Raw genomic sequence first — 12,327 nt, 5'->3', positions numbered from 1 at the left:
ATGCCGCTATAGACAATGCCACTAAATTTTGCGGCATTTATGTGAAAAACGCCGCTATAGAACATGACCTTTAGTGGCACTTTTATAAAAAAACGTTGCTAAAGAACATGACCTTTAGCGGCGCTTTACCCACAAACACCACTAAAGAACATGATCTTTAGCGGCGCTTTTATCACAAACGCCGCTGAAAAACATGACCTTTAGCTGTGCTTTTATCACAAACGCCGATATAGAGAATGACTTTTAACGGCTTTTTTTCACAAACGTCGCTAAAAAAATATGATCTTTAGCAGCACTTTTATCACAAACGCTGCTAAAAATACCATTCTTTAGCGGCATTTATCAAAAAACTCCACTAACTTTGGAAAATTTGTAACATTCAATTTTCATCCATATACAACCCTTCTTGTAGCATGAAATCCAACCAAAAACAGCAAATTTAAATGATACTTCAAATTCAACGAAAGATAAATGATATAAATTGATAACAGAAGTATAATTCAAAATATTCTTACAATAATATTAAAAGTTACAATGTTAAAAATATTCTTTCCATAACTTAGAACTCTTTAGATGTTTAACCCCAAAAAGTGATTGATAAAAATATTACACTACCTAGCGTCAACCTCTGATTTTCTTAGCCGCAACTAGTGGAAGTAAATCCTCATCATCCGACTCCACATCTCCATACTGCCACATTCCACGCGGACCAGTTTTCGCTTCCTCCTAACACTCTTCCAAGTTATTAAGCATCAATTTTCTCTCCTTCAATTCCCATTTCTTCCTCTTTTCCAACCTAGCAAGACTGTCCTACAAATAAGACAAACAAATAACACGCCCGTAAGATTTAAGACATTCGATACAGAAATTTGTAAATGGTTGACATTGTTTTGTCACAACAAGGATGACCTGGACATGACCCTCTAAATTCATGAAAATCAAACCTTTAAACATATTAGGATTTTTAACACAGTTAGAGGTTGAGTAGAACAGAGAAGGGATACTTTATTGTTCAAACTTTCAGCATTGCGTCATTGATGCTATCGTCCGGGTCCTCGGTAAAGAGGGTTACAACGAGACAAGTACCAGTTCCCTGTCCCTTTACTTTTCCCCAAGAAGTATCCCTTTCCTCTTTCACTGCCTTGAATTGCAGTAAACTTCCTAATGTCTGCTCACTCAAAAACTGGGCAGCCTTAGTACCAAATTCATCATCGAGGCTTGGAACTTTCAAAAATGCAAGGCTGCATAACTGAGCAAGCCCAGGTGTTGCTGATAATGAAGCATCAATAGACCGTAATTGACTATAGGGAACCAACTCTTAGTTTCCATAGTTGAGATAAAACACTTCAAACCTGTCATTTGAAGATTGAACTCCTCCTCGAGGTGTATTGACAATCTTCACACGTCAAACAAGATGCATTCAGTACAAAAAATAAAAAGAGAAGTGAAAGGTGAAAGCACAAACATGTCAAATGGCACACGAATATGCCTAATAAGCGGGACAACCATGATTCTTAATTTTAGAACATTGAGAACCAGTGTTTCACAATTTCTCCTGTTAGCTTCAAAATATTTTAGAATGTCTTTAGTATTTAAATATTGTTATGGGTTCAAAATTAACTGTGCCAGACAGACTTTTGGAAAATTTTGGCACTCCTTACCCCCACCATTCTTTAAACAATAACAGGAGGCACAATTTGAAACTAGTTGAAAATTTCGTAGCCAAAACCATTCACATAATGGATTACAAAAAAGAGAACATATTCAGAATCAAGTTTACCGAACTAACCAGTGCCATCTGTCAAGGAAACCTTCCTTGAATATTCCATTTCTACAGTCATCTGAGAAAAGTATGTTGACATATGATGAATAAAGATTCCTAACAGTAACAAAATAAGATTTTAAAGAAAAATTACTCAAACCTGTTTTCCAATAAGGTGTGTTTTCAAAAACTCTCTTGCTTCCCGGGCATAAGCAGTTGGCTTTTCATCTCTACGAGGATTTCTAATTTTTGGACACCTAATGCTTGAAAGATTGACTCGGCACTCTGCAAGAGAACTACCATATGGGGATGTCACTAACCACAACAATGCAGTCCCCGCTAACAACCTCCACAACCTAAGTTGAAAAGTCATACTATTATAAATAGTTACAAAAAAGCCAAAAAAACATTTACAAGTGGTACAAGAAACTTGCATGAAAAAGGAATTAAAAAACTGCTGCTATTACCTTTCCTATGAAGTTCTGGTCACGGATTGCCTTTGAGTTTATAACTAGGGATACATAATTTGTCCAGATCCTTAGCCGAGTCTTCTTGGCTTCAAGCTCTGCAGCCTTCAATCGTTGTTTGGCATCATCTTCCATCATATTAGCACTCCATTCAACATATTTTGCTAGACCCTTTATCGTGAGAAGAAATTGTTAGATTTAGAAATGAGGGGTGGGAAGCAAGCATAAAAGAATTCAATAATTCAGAATATGTAAACAAAAATTAAAGATAAAAAGGATGCACATAGTGTTTTATACAATTTCTGGTATGAAAGAAATCTGCTAACCAAAGAAACAGTTTAATTGATAGTATGCCTAAGGCATCACATAAAGTAGTATCATAACTACACTAAGATATAAGTACAGGTAGCTTCTAACTTTAAATTTGCGTAGTGGATAGGAAAAACAAAGTAAGCTAGAGATTTAAAACAGCTCATTGGAGAAAACAACTAAAGAAATATTTAAAAGAGGATTAAAGATATAGAAAAAACCAATCTCAGTAAAGATCTGAAAACAAGAAAATATTTTTTTACTAATAAATCATGACCAACAAAATGAGATAGAAGAGAAAAAAAATCAAGTTCCTTACACATAAACACTTAAGACACAGCCTCAATAACAATCTCAAACATAAAAAATCTTTTCTTTAACAAATAAAGGTGATCTTTTAAAGATAGTTCAAGTGTACAAACTTCTCCTCGAATAGAGAACTGCCAAATTATTATGAAGAAACTAATGTTTTGGAAATAAAAGTTTTTACAAGCAAAAATCGAACAAAAGAAAAGTAATTCAAGTCTAAAACATGAATAATAAAAACCCTATAATTCAGTACTCAATGCTAATATAACAGATTAAACATATTTTAGGCATGCACAGAAAAAGAAATCCAGGAACTTACATTTTCCACAAGCTCCAATACATGGTCTTTCCCAGTTTCACATTTATGATAATAAACTGATCCAATCAAATTGCTAAATTTGTCAACACCTTCAAGAACAATACGAACCTACAACATCAATCTTGACTTTAGGATATATATATAAGATGTACTCACACAAGTCGACATGAAGTCTTTTTCACTCACATCTCTATTCAAGTAGCGAACTTCTGTAAAATGTTTAGCTTCTATCCTAAATGGATCATAGGACACTTCAGCAGCAGCAGGTGCAGACGCAAAAAGCTTCTGTACAGATGTTAAGGCAGCCCATGGCTTAGTCGAAGCATCTCCATTTTGATCATCAGAGGTCAAATCCGTTTCAACAACAGTTTCTGCAACAGCCCTTCTACCCATTGAAGGGGACTACATGAACAGGGAAAAAAAGGTAAATATTCACGAAGACAAATTAACATGCAATTGAAATAAAAAGGCAGAACTGCAGTTTGTAGTGCACCTGGATACCAGTAACAAACACTTGCACGAACTGAAAATCTGGGAGCAGATAGACTCGAACAGTACTACCATCACGAACCTGCTCCACAATACCTTCCATTGGCTTACCTTATTTGTAGCCAAAAGACCCATGGCATCCAAGTTACTAGGGTCACCAATAGCAGATGGAGGTAAATCCCGAATAGAAGCCTCAGCATCACCAGACACCTACAACCACGATAAACATTTTCATTTGATAGCTACTCATTGTTTCTAGGTCAGTTAGACGCCCAAATATAACTGGGCGTATAAAAAGGAGAAAGAGATTACCTTGCTCCATCGATCCGCACTTTGTTGTTTGGCCTGTTCCTCAAGACGTAGCAATTCAGAAAGAATAGGGCTTATTTCGCCTTTCTACTGTCCTTGCTCCTTGACCTACACAAGCCAGGCTCAAATAACCTAAACACCAATTTTTAAAAAATTGTTGAATCACTTTCCCCAGTATCACGAAAAAATTGACAAACGAATGACCCTTATATGGGTTTATATGGGTTTTCATTGTTAAAGAGATAGGGTTTTTGATCAGTTAGGGGGAATTAGGGAAAAGAAATTGGTGAGGAAAAATGATTTCTTGATCAATTAAGGTTTTCAATCAGTTAGGGGATTTGGGAAAAATTTCGGGGAAATCTAATTTGGGGAAGAAAATAGAATTTTGGCGTTTAAATCAAATCTAATTTGGGGAAGAAAATGACGCCGTTTAAGTCAAATTGCTATTGCAATATTTGCGACGTTTATAAAAACACCACTAATTGTATAACTTTTGTGGCATTTTTAGCAAAAACGTCACTAAATAATTAAATTCCTGTAGTGAAACGGCACCATTTTGAAAGTTTTTAATACATAGTTGCGGCGTTTTTGGTTCAAACGCCGCTATTGCTTACCTTTTGCAGCCTTTTTCTCATAAACGCTGCTAATGATTGAGTTTTTTTACAATTTTATATTTAATTATTATATAATTCATATCAATTTTAAATTGGAAAATTTAAGAAATATTTAAAAGAATTAGATAAATTTTAAAATTTTTATATAATTTTTATGTAAGAAAACAAAAACAAAAAAGTTTCAAAATATGAAAAAAAAAAGCTTTAAAAAACTATAAAGATAATTTTAATATATTAAAATTTATGTTATCTCTTTTACAATTATATAATAAATTATTTAATATATAAATTAAAAACCTTAATCAATCATATACCCACAACACTTTAAAATTATTTTAAATAATAGTATTTTAATTTTTTTTCATTTTTAACATATATATTTCTATGTTTTTACTTTCAAATTTTTTCTACGTGTCATTATTTTTTTCTGAAGATTTTAAATATTAAATTAAAAATAAATTATATTTTAATTAATATATAGAAACTAGTTAAATAATAAATAGAAGAGGATGAAAGAGCGCATGAGTTGTCGAAAAGAATACATGATGGCCACTTGGACCCTAAACCTTAAACTTTAAACTCTAAGCCCATAACCCTTAATCCATAAATACTAAACTTTAAACCTTAAACCCTAACCCATAAACACTAAGCCATAAACTTACACCCTAAACTGTGAACACTAAACTCTTAACACTAAATCATAAACCTTAAACCCCAAACCATAAAACTATACCTTAAACCCTAAATATATATTACAAGGGACAAGTAATTAAAAACGAATCTTATTGCTTATCTAAACCCTAATGTAAATTGATTTTTTATCATTTTATCAAAAACCATAACCTTTAAACCCTAATAGCCTAACCCCTAAAACCATGAACAGTACTTAGAGCCTAACTATAAAAAAAATAAACCCCAAACTATAAATCCTAAACCATAAACCCTAAACTCAAAACTCTAATCCCAAAATAATAAACATTATATCCGAAGCCCTAAAACCCTAAACCATAGACATTAAACCTTAAATACTAAACCTTAAACCTTAAAATAATTTTTTGCGGCGTTTTTATCAAAAATGCCCATAATGCCACTAAAGCTCAACAATAAACGACGTCGTTTTCTCCACTTTTTTGCGGCATTCTGTGAAAAGTGCCGCTAATGCTCGATCTATAGCGGCGTTTTTCAACAAGCGCAGCTAATTCTTGATCTATTGTGACATTTTTAAAAAAAACGCCGCTAATGCCACTAAAGCTCAACAACAAACGACGTCAATTTGCTTAACTTTTTTACGATATTTTCCCGAAAAGAACTGCTAATGCTCAATCTATAGCGACGTTTTTCGATAAAGCACCGCTAATGCTCGATCTATAGCGGCGTTTTTCAAATATCGCCGTTAATGCTCGATCAATTGTGGCGTTTTTTAAAAAGCGCCGCTAATGCCACTAAAGCTCAACAACATGTTTTGCTCAAATTTTTTGCAACATTTTCAAAAAAGCGCAGCTAATGCTCGATCTATAGCGGCGTTTTTCAAAAAGCGTCGCTAATGCTAGACCTATAGCAACGTTTGTTTTATAAGCGCCGCTAATGCTTGACCTTTTGCAGCGTTTTTGTCATAAACGCCGCTATAGCTCTAACCTTTTGTGGCGTTTTCATACTAGGGCCTCTAATGTACAACTTTTACGGTGTTTTTGGCTTAAGCGCCGCTAAAAACCTGTTTTGCTGTAGTGATTGATACATATGGAACGTGGCCGCGGGTTGCTTGTTCTCGAAATAGTAATTTATCACAATCATTAGTTGATAGTGATCATATTAATCATTAACAAGACATAATGGTGACAATGACATAAAATAAGATTGTATTAAGTGAACAAATTTGACTCAATGGAATCACGTATATCATATGAAGGTAACACATACATGATAATGTCATTGCACAAAGCAGCTGGATGAATTGTTTTCATAAAGAGTATATAATAAGGATTTTTCAATCATGATACTTCTTGTAGACTGACTCCATGATTAAGTAAATTGCGAAATTATCAGAACAATGCTTCTGGACATAATTGCAATTACTCGAGCTTAATTGTATATGTTTGATTGACCCCTCCATTAGTTGAACAAAAGCTCGATCAGACTGCATTTGAATCAAAATAAATTCTACAACTTTGAAAATAATTTAATTGAGTCGATTTATTCGATAGGGAATTAAATTAGGCAGTCATGAGAATTTTTTCAACTAGATAATTCGATTAAATAATTTTCTTGAAAAAATTAATTTAGAAAATCTCAATGATTTTAAAGAAATGTAATTTTTATCAAGTAAAATTAAATTAATCAAATAAATTAAATAAATATAATATTTTTTAAAATTGGACCCAAGATAAAAAATTAGAGTCAAGAAAAAAAAGCGAGACCAAGACCTAAAATTGGTTGAACTGGGCCTGATGTATGGAGCTGGGCCAACAGTTCAACTGATGGCTGGACTAGATTGGTCAGAGCAACCGAATTGGTTGTCGCACCAGCTAGGCATGCGAATGCCTAGTCTGTAATAGCTCATTTTCCAGTGGTGTCAGAAATAGTAATTTTGGGACCACAATTCCGACGTGAAAGTCCATAAATATTAGTTATTTAATATTTACAAGTCAAATATAATATAATATAATATAATATTAAATTTTAATTTAATAAATTTTGCTAATTGAACAAATACTTAAGTACAAGTGGTTTGTCGCTAAAGTCTAGTGGTTTTGAAAATAAGGTATCGGGATCTCTTTTCTGTAAACTGAACCCGTAAATATTTTTATTAAATATGTACAGAGTGTTTATATAGGTGTATTGAAATTTGGCTAAGAAATTTTGATGTTTGAATAGTTAATTAAGGAAAAAGAACTAAATCGTAAAAGTTATAAAAGTTAATCGGTATTAATTTAAAAGGATTAATTGAGTGCAAAATTATAATTGAATGGATCCTTATGGAAATTTAGCCATAGTCAAGATAGTGGATGGTAGATATATGTATTTTAGATTAAAATTATGTTTAATTAATGACATTTTGGTAATTAAATAAAAAATTAAGATAAAATATTAAAACAACTATCATCTTCTTTATTTTCTTGGTGGAGAAACCAAAAAAACCAATGCTAAACTTGGGGAGCTTTTAGCCAAGTCTTTTTGGTGTGCATGGTATGTATTCTTTCACCCGCTTTCAATGATTTTTTATATTTTTGAGATAATTGTAAGTAGGTCCAACCAATTCGTATCTTCGTTTTTAAAATTGTTAAAGTTTGTTAAAATTACCATTGATGATTTTTGGATGTTCTTGATTTTAAATGGAAGATTTTTGAAGCTTGGAAATGTTTTAGGACTATTTTGTTAAATGATTTTGTATGGTTTTTAAGGATTAAACTAAAAGTAAGTAAATTTTGATATGGTGTTCTTGAGAAATTTTAGAAATTGAAGGTTGTGTAGAGATGGCTAAAAATTCAGCAATTTAGGTTTTTGAGTTAATTGTGAAAATAATATTGATTTGATGATATTAGAGACTAAATTAAAATGAGGGCAATTGTGTAAAAATTTCATCTAAGAAGTTATATGCTTTAAATTATATTATTTTAAAATAATTAGGGCTGATAATTGAAATAAAATATCATATAGTTCAAGAACCTATAGAAAATCGTGGAAAAGGAAAAGTTGTTGAATAGTCTATGAATTTTACTATCTCTGTAGTTTAGCCTTGATAAGTTCATACTATTTAATTTAGTATAATTTGCAATATTTTATTGACTTGTGAATTATGATTTTTGAATAATTATATATATAATGAAATAATCATAAAGATGATTCAAGGTGAGAAAATGAATTAAATTGTAAAATGTTATACGATTACCTGTATTGAGCCTGAATGAATTTAGGACAGGATATAATTGGCATGCCAATAGGTTAATATAAGCGCGGTACGGGTTTGGCTTGTGAAAATATGGTAATTATTGATTTGTTACTGTCCACTGAATATACCGAAGTCCAACATTTGTTGCTGACTATCGTGTTATATTTATAATGATTCTAGCGTGTTACTGGGGGTGGATGTAAAGCCTATGGGCTTGGCACTTAGCACCCAGGTGTATTTCGGAGGGATGTTAGCCTTCAGGCTAGGCACTTAGTGCCAAGTGCGTTCTTAATTGGTTTGGCTCGTTTGAGCGTTCTAGTGTGTTCTAGGTGGTTAATCGCGTATCCAAATGTGTTTATATCGTTCATTGGGCTAAAAATTTTAATGGTTAAATGACATGATATTAATATGTATTTGATTTTCAGTTATGATGCTTCAATGGTGAATTATATATGTATTCATTGTTTCCAATAATATATCGTGACTTGGTAATGGTTGAAACTGTATAAATGTGATGATTAAAATGACTCGTAATTACGAAACGCACCTATTAAATTGTTGTGGTTGACAGGGTTAATATCAATTAATGATTTTGTTAATTATTAAATTGTGGTTATGTGGTAAGTTTTAATGTTTCAACTTGTCAACTTATTAAGCTCGTAAAAAGCTTACTTAAGTCATTTTTCTGTTTTCTTGTAGATACATTTTGTAGAATCGGGCGATCAAATCAACTTGAATTTCACACTATCCAAATATCTTTTAGTAGTTTTTGATATGTTTACTTTTGAGTTATATGACATGTAATGGGTGTGTTTGTATATGTTTGGATACTTATTTCATATGTTACACTCTTAGCTTGGTGTAAAGTTGTTTGAACTTGATTGTGTATGTGCCTTTGGCTTTGGTATGTATATGTTCTTGTAAAATTTTTTTGGCCATTTGGTTTAAGTCTCTTGGAAGTGTTTGAATCATGGTATGAATGGATAAGAAGAAGTTGTAAGTTTGGCATGAGTTTTATGTATGAACTTATGTACTTGAATGCAAATTAGTTTGGTATGATATGTGAATTGAGATTGATAATTGAATTGTGGTGTCAATGAGGACACATTAGTTAGGCACTTAGGTTGAATGTTTTGACATGTTTTAGCCTTGTTTGAATGTGTTTTTAAAGTATGAAAATGGTTGATTTAGATTTGGCTTGGTACCTAAGTGTTGGATGAAAGTTTGCCTTGTTTTGGAAGACACATGGGACACGAGCTGTCACATGGTTTTGTGTCACACACAACCCGGCCACATGGTTATGTGCCTTATTAAATTTAGGTGCAGGATTTTTCACACAGTCACAGTTAGTTACACGGTCTAAGCATACGAGCATGTGGAGTAGCCACACGACCATGTTTGAGGCCATATGGGCTGGCTTTTTTCACACGGCCGTGTGACCCCTGTTTCCAAAATTTTTCAAAATTTTCATGTTTTTCTATTTTGATTCAAATTGGTCCCTGGTTGTTTCAAAACTATTTTTAGGGTCCCTTAAACTCGATTTTAGGCCTGTAAATATATTTATGCTATGAATAATATTTAGTTTTGATTATTAATATTTAAATTAATATTTGAATGGTTTAATGATGTTAAATGTTTCAATATGTTTCGCAATACCCCGTAACCCTAATTCGACGAGGGAGATGGGTCTCGGCCAACCCTATCGGCAGCACCGGGCCAGGCGTGTGAACGCCTAGTTGAGGGATGTTGTACCTCGTGTGGTTAGTCGTATGAACGATCGATCTGGGTAGGCACCTGCCGACCCTTCCAACCACCATTTCAGCAACGAATAACCTCATGATGCTTTTCCACACTAGACAAGAGGAAGGGGAAAGCTTGTGAGAGTACGTCTAGCAAGTCAATGCCCATACCGTATAAGATTGGACTCTACAATGAAATAATGAGATAAAAGTCCACTTCAGACCCTTCTATATAAAGAAATGCCTTCTCCAAGAAGAAGTAAATAAGTAATAACTAAGTGTCAAGCCCAAAACTTTGCTTTAGTATTGTAACAGCCTAGAAGTTAGTAATGTCAGGAATAGTGGTTTCAGAACCCCATTCTCTGATGCTCAAGTCCGTAAATATTATTAAATAATATTTATGAGATAGATATAGTGTTATTGTGAATTTTGATTTTATAAATTTTATTAATTGGTCAGTTAATCAAGGTACAAGTAGTTTGTATTGAAAGTTAATGGTTTTGGAAAATGAGGTATCGGGACATTGTTTTCATAAATCGAGCTTGTAAATATTTAATAAAAATATCTACATAGTTGTTTTATAAATGAATTGAATTTTGAACAGGTAAATTTAATGAATTAGTGTTTAGTTAAGGTACAATAACTAAATTGTAATAGTTGTAAAAGTTCAATTTCTAAAGAACCTTTAATTAAATCTTGTAGAAGGGACTTAAGTGGTAAATATACCACTTGAATCATTAGTGGATGGTAGCTTAGTTGAAATAATGGAAATATGTAAAGAATTATTTAATAAAATATGAAATAAAAAAATAAAACAAAATAAATTAAAATGTAATTAAACAAGTTAGTGGAGAAATAAGCACATTTTCATCATCTCTTTCATGCAAACCGTGAGAAGAAAAGAGAGAAGAGAGAACACACGACCATAAGGGTTTTTGAGTTTTGAAGTTCAATTGGTTAGTCAATTTAGTCCATTTTCTTAAAATTTTTATACTTTTGGAATCTCGAGAACTCAAGTTAGTTGACCTATGTTGTATTTTTTTTATTGTTAAAGTTTTTGGATGTTACCATTGTTGAGTAATTGAAATTTTAGGGACCAACTTGATAGATTTTATGTTAGTATTGAAAAAGGACTAAATTGTAAAAAAATCAAAATTTGTGGAAAAAATGAAAAATAGGAAGTTAAATTAGGCCTAGAGTGAAATCAATATAAAAATTGGAGGTTTAATTTGAAAGTTATGTTAATCTCAGTTTTAGGGACTAAATTGAAAAAAAGAACAAAGTTACATAAATGAGAAATTGAACGTGAAAATGATTCTGTATTGATGATTTGGCATATTTATGTTAATCCGTAGCTAACATCGGCCCAGATTCTTTAAAACGGAAAGGAAAAGATAAAGTCATCGACAAATAGCTTGGAATTTATGGTTTGTATTTTTATAACCCGAACCTTTTCAATTGTTGCATTCACAAATCACGCTACATGTTAATAACATAAGGTAAGTTGGAAATGACAGGATGAGCTAAATTGAACTGATTCAAATTAGTTGTTTGTGATAATGACTAAATTGAATAGATCTGAAAATATGATATATTAATATAATTGTGCAATTGAGTTCAATTAGTGATGAATTATGTTGTCACATATGTGATTTAATAATTGGTTGATGAAATTATATTGTAGAAATGAGAAATTGAGTCTAATGAAATTGAATATAGGGTAGATAGTGGATATTAGTTTATAAGCTCGGTTTAAGATATGTAAATAGATTGAATAATTAGGATAGGACTAGTATATTGTCATGTTAAAATGCATTATAACATTTATAACATATTTTATTGTTCGATTATAGAAATACCACTGAGTTATACTCAGCATACAGTTTGTTTTCTCGTTCCCAACTGAGGTACAATTCGGTTTGTCGACTTAGCATCCAACAACAATCTCAAACTCAAGTGTTGGTGATGCTCTTAATTTGTTTTGGCATGTACCTAGGAAATCGTTTCTAAAATGTTGATTTTGTAGTTTGATGGCATTTTATATCGTGATGGTCTTGATTATTATGTTTATAAGTGTATATAAATATGTATATATGAGAAGGTAATGGTGTTTGGTAGATGACT

The 12,327-nt window shown here is 32.2% G+C and overlaps 1 pseudogene; it reads right to left on the bottom strand.

Moving 5' to 3' along the window:
* Positions 1 to 456: 456 nt before the first annotated feature.
* LOC107942746 (ribonuclease TUDOR 1-like) lies at positions 457 to 4,599 on the bottom strand (annotated as a pseudogene).
* Positions 4,600 to 12,327: the final 7,728 nt, after the last annotated feature.

The sequence above is a fragment of the Gossypium hirsutum genome, chromosome D07 (genome assembly GCF_007990345.1).
Source record: "Gossypium hirsutum isolate 1008001.06 chromosome D07, Gossypium_hirsutum_v2.1, whole genome shotgun sequence".
NCBI lineage: Eukaryota > Viridiplantae > Streptophyta > Magnoliopsida > Malvales > Malvaceae > Gossypium > Gossypium hirsutum.
This window is presented reverse-complemented; position numbering and strand designations above follow the sequence as displayed.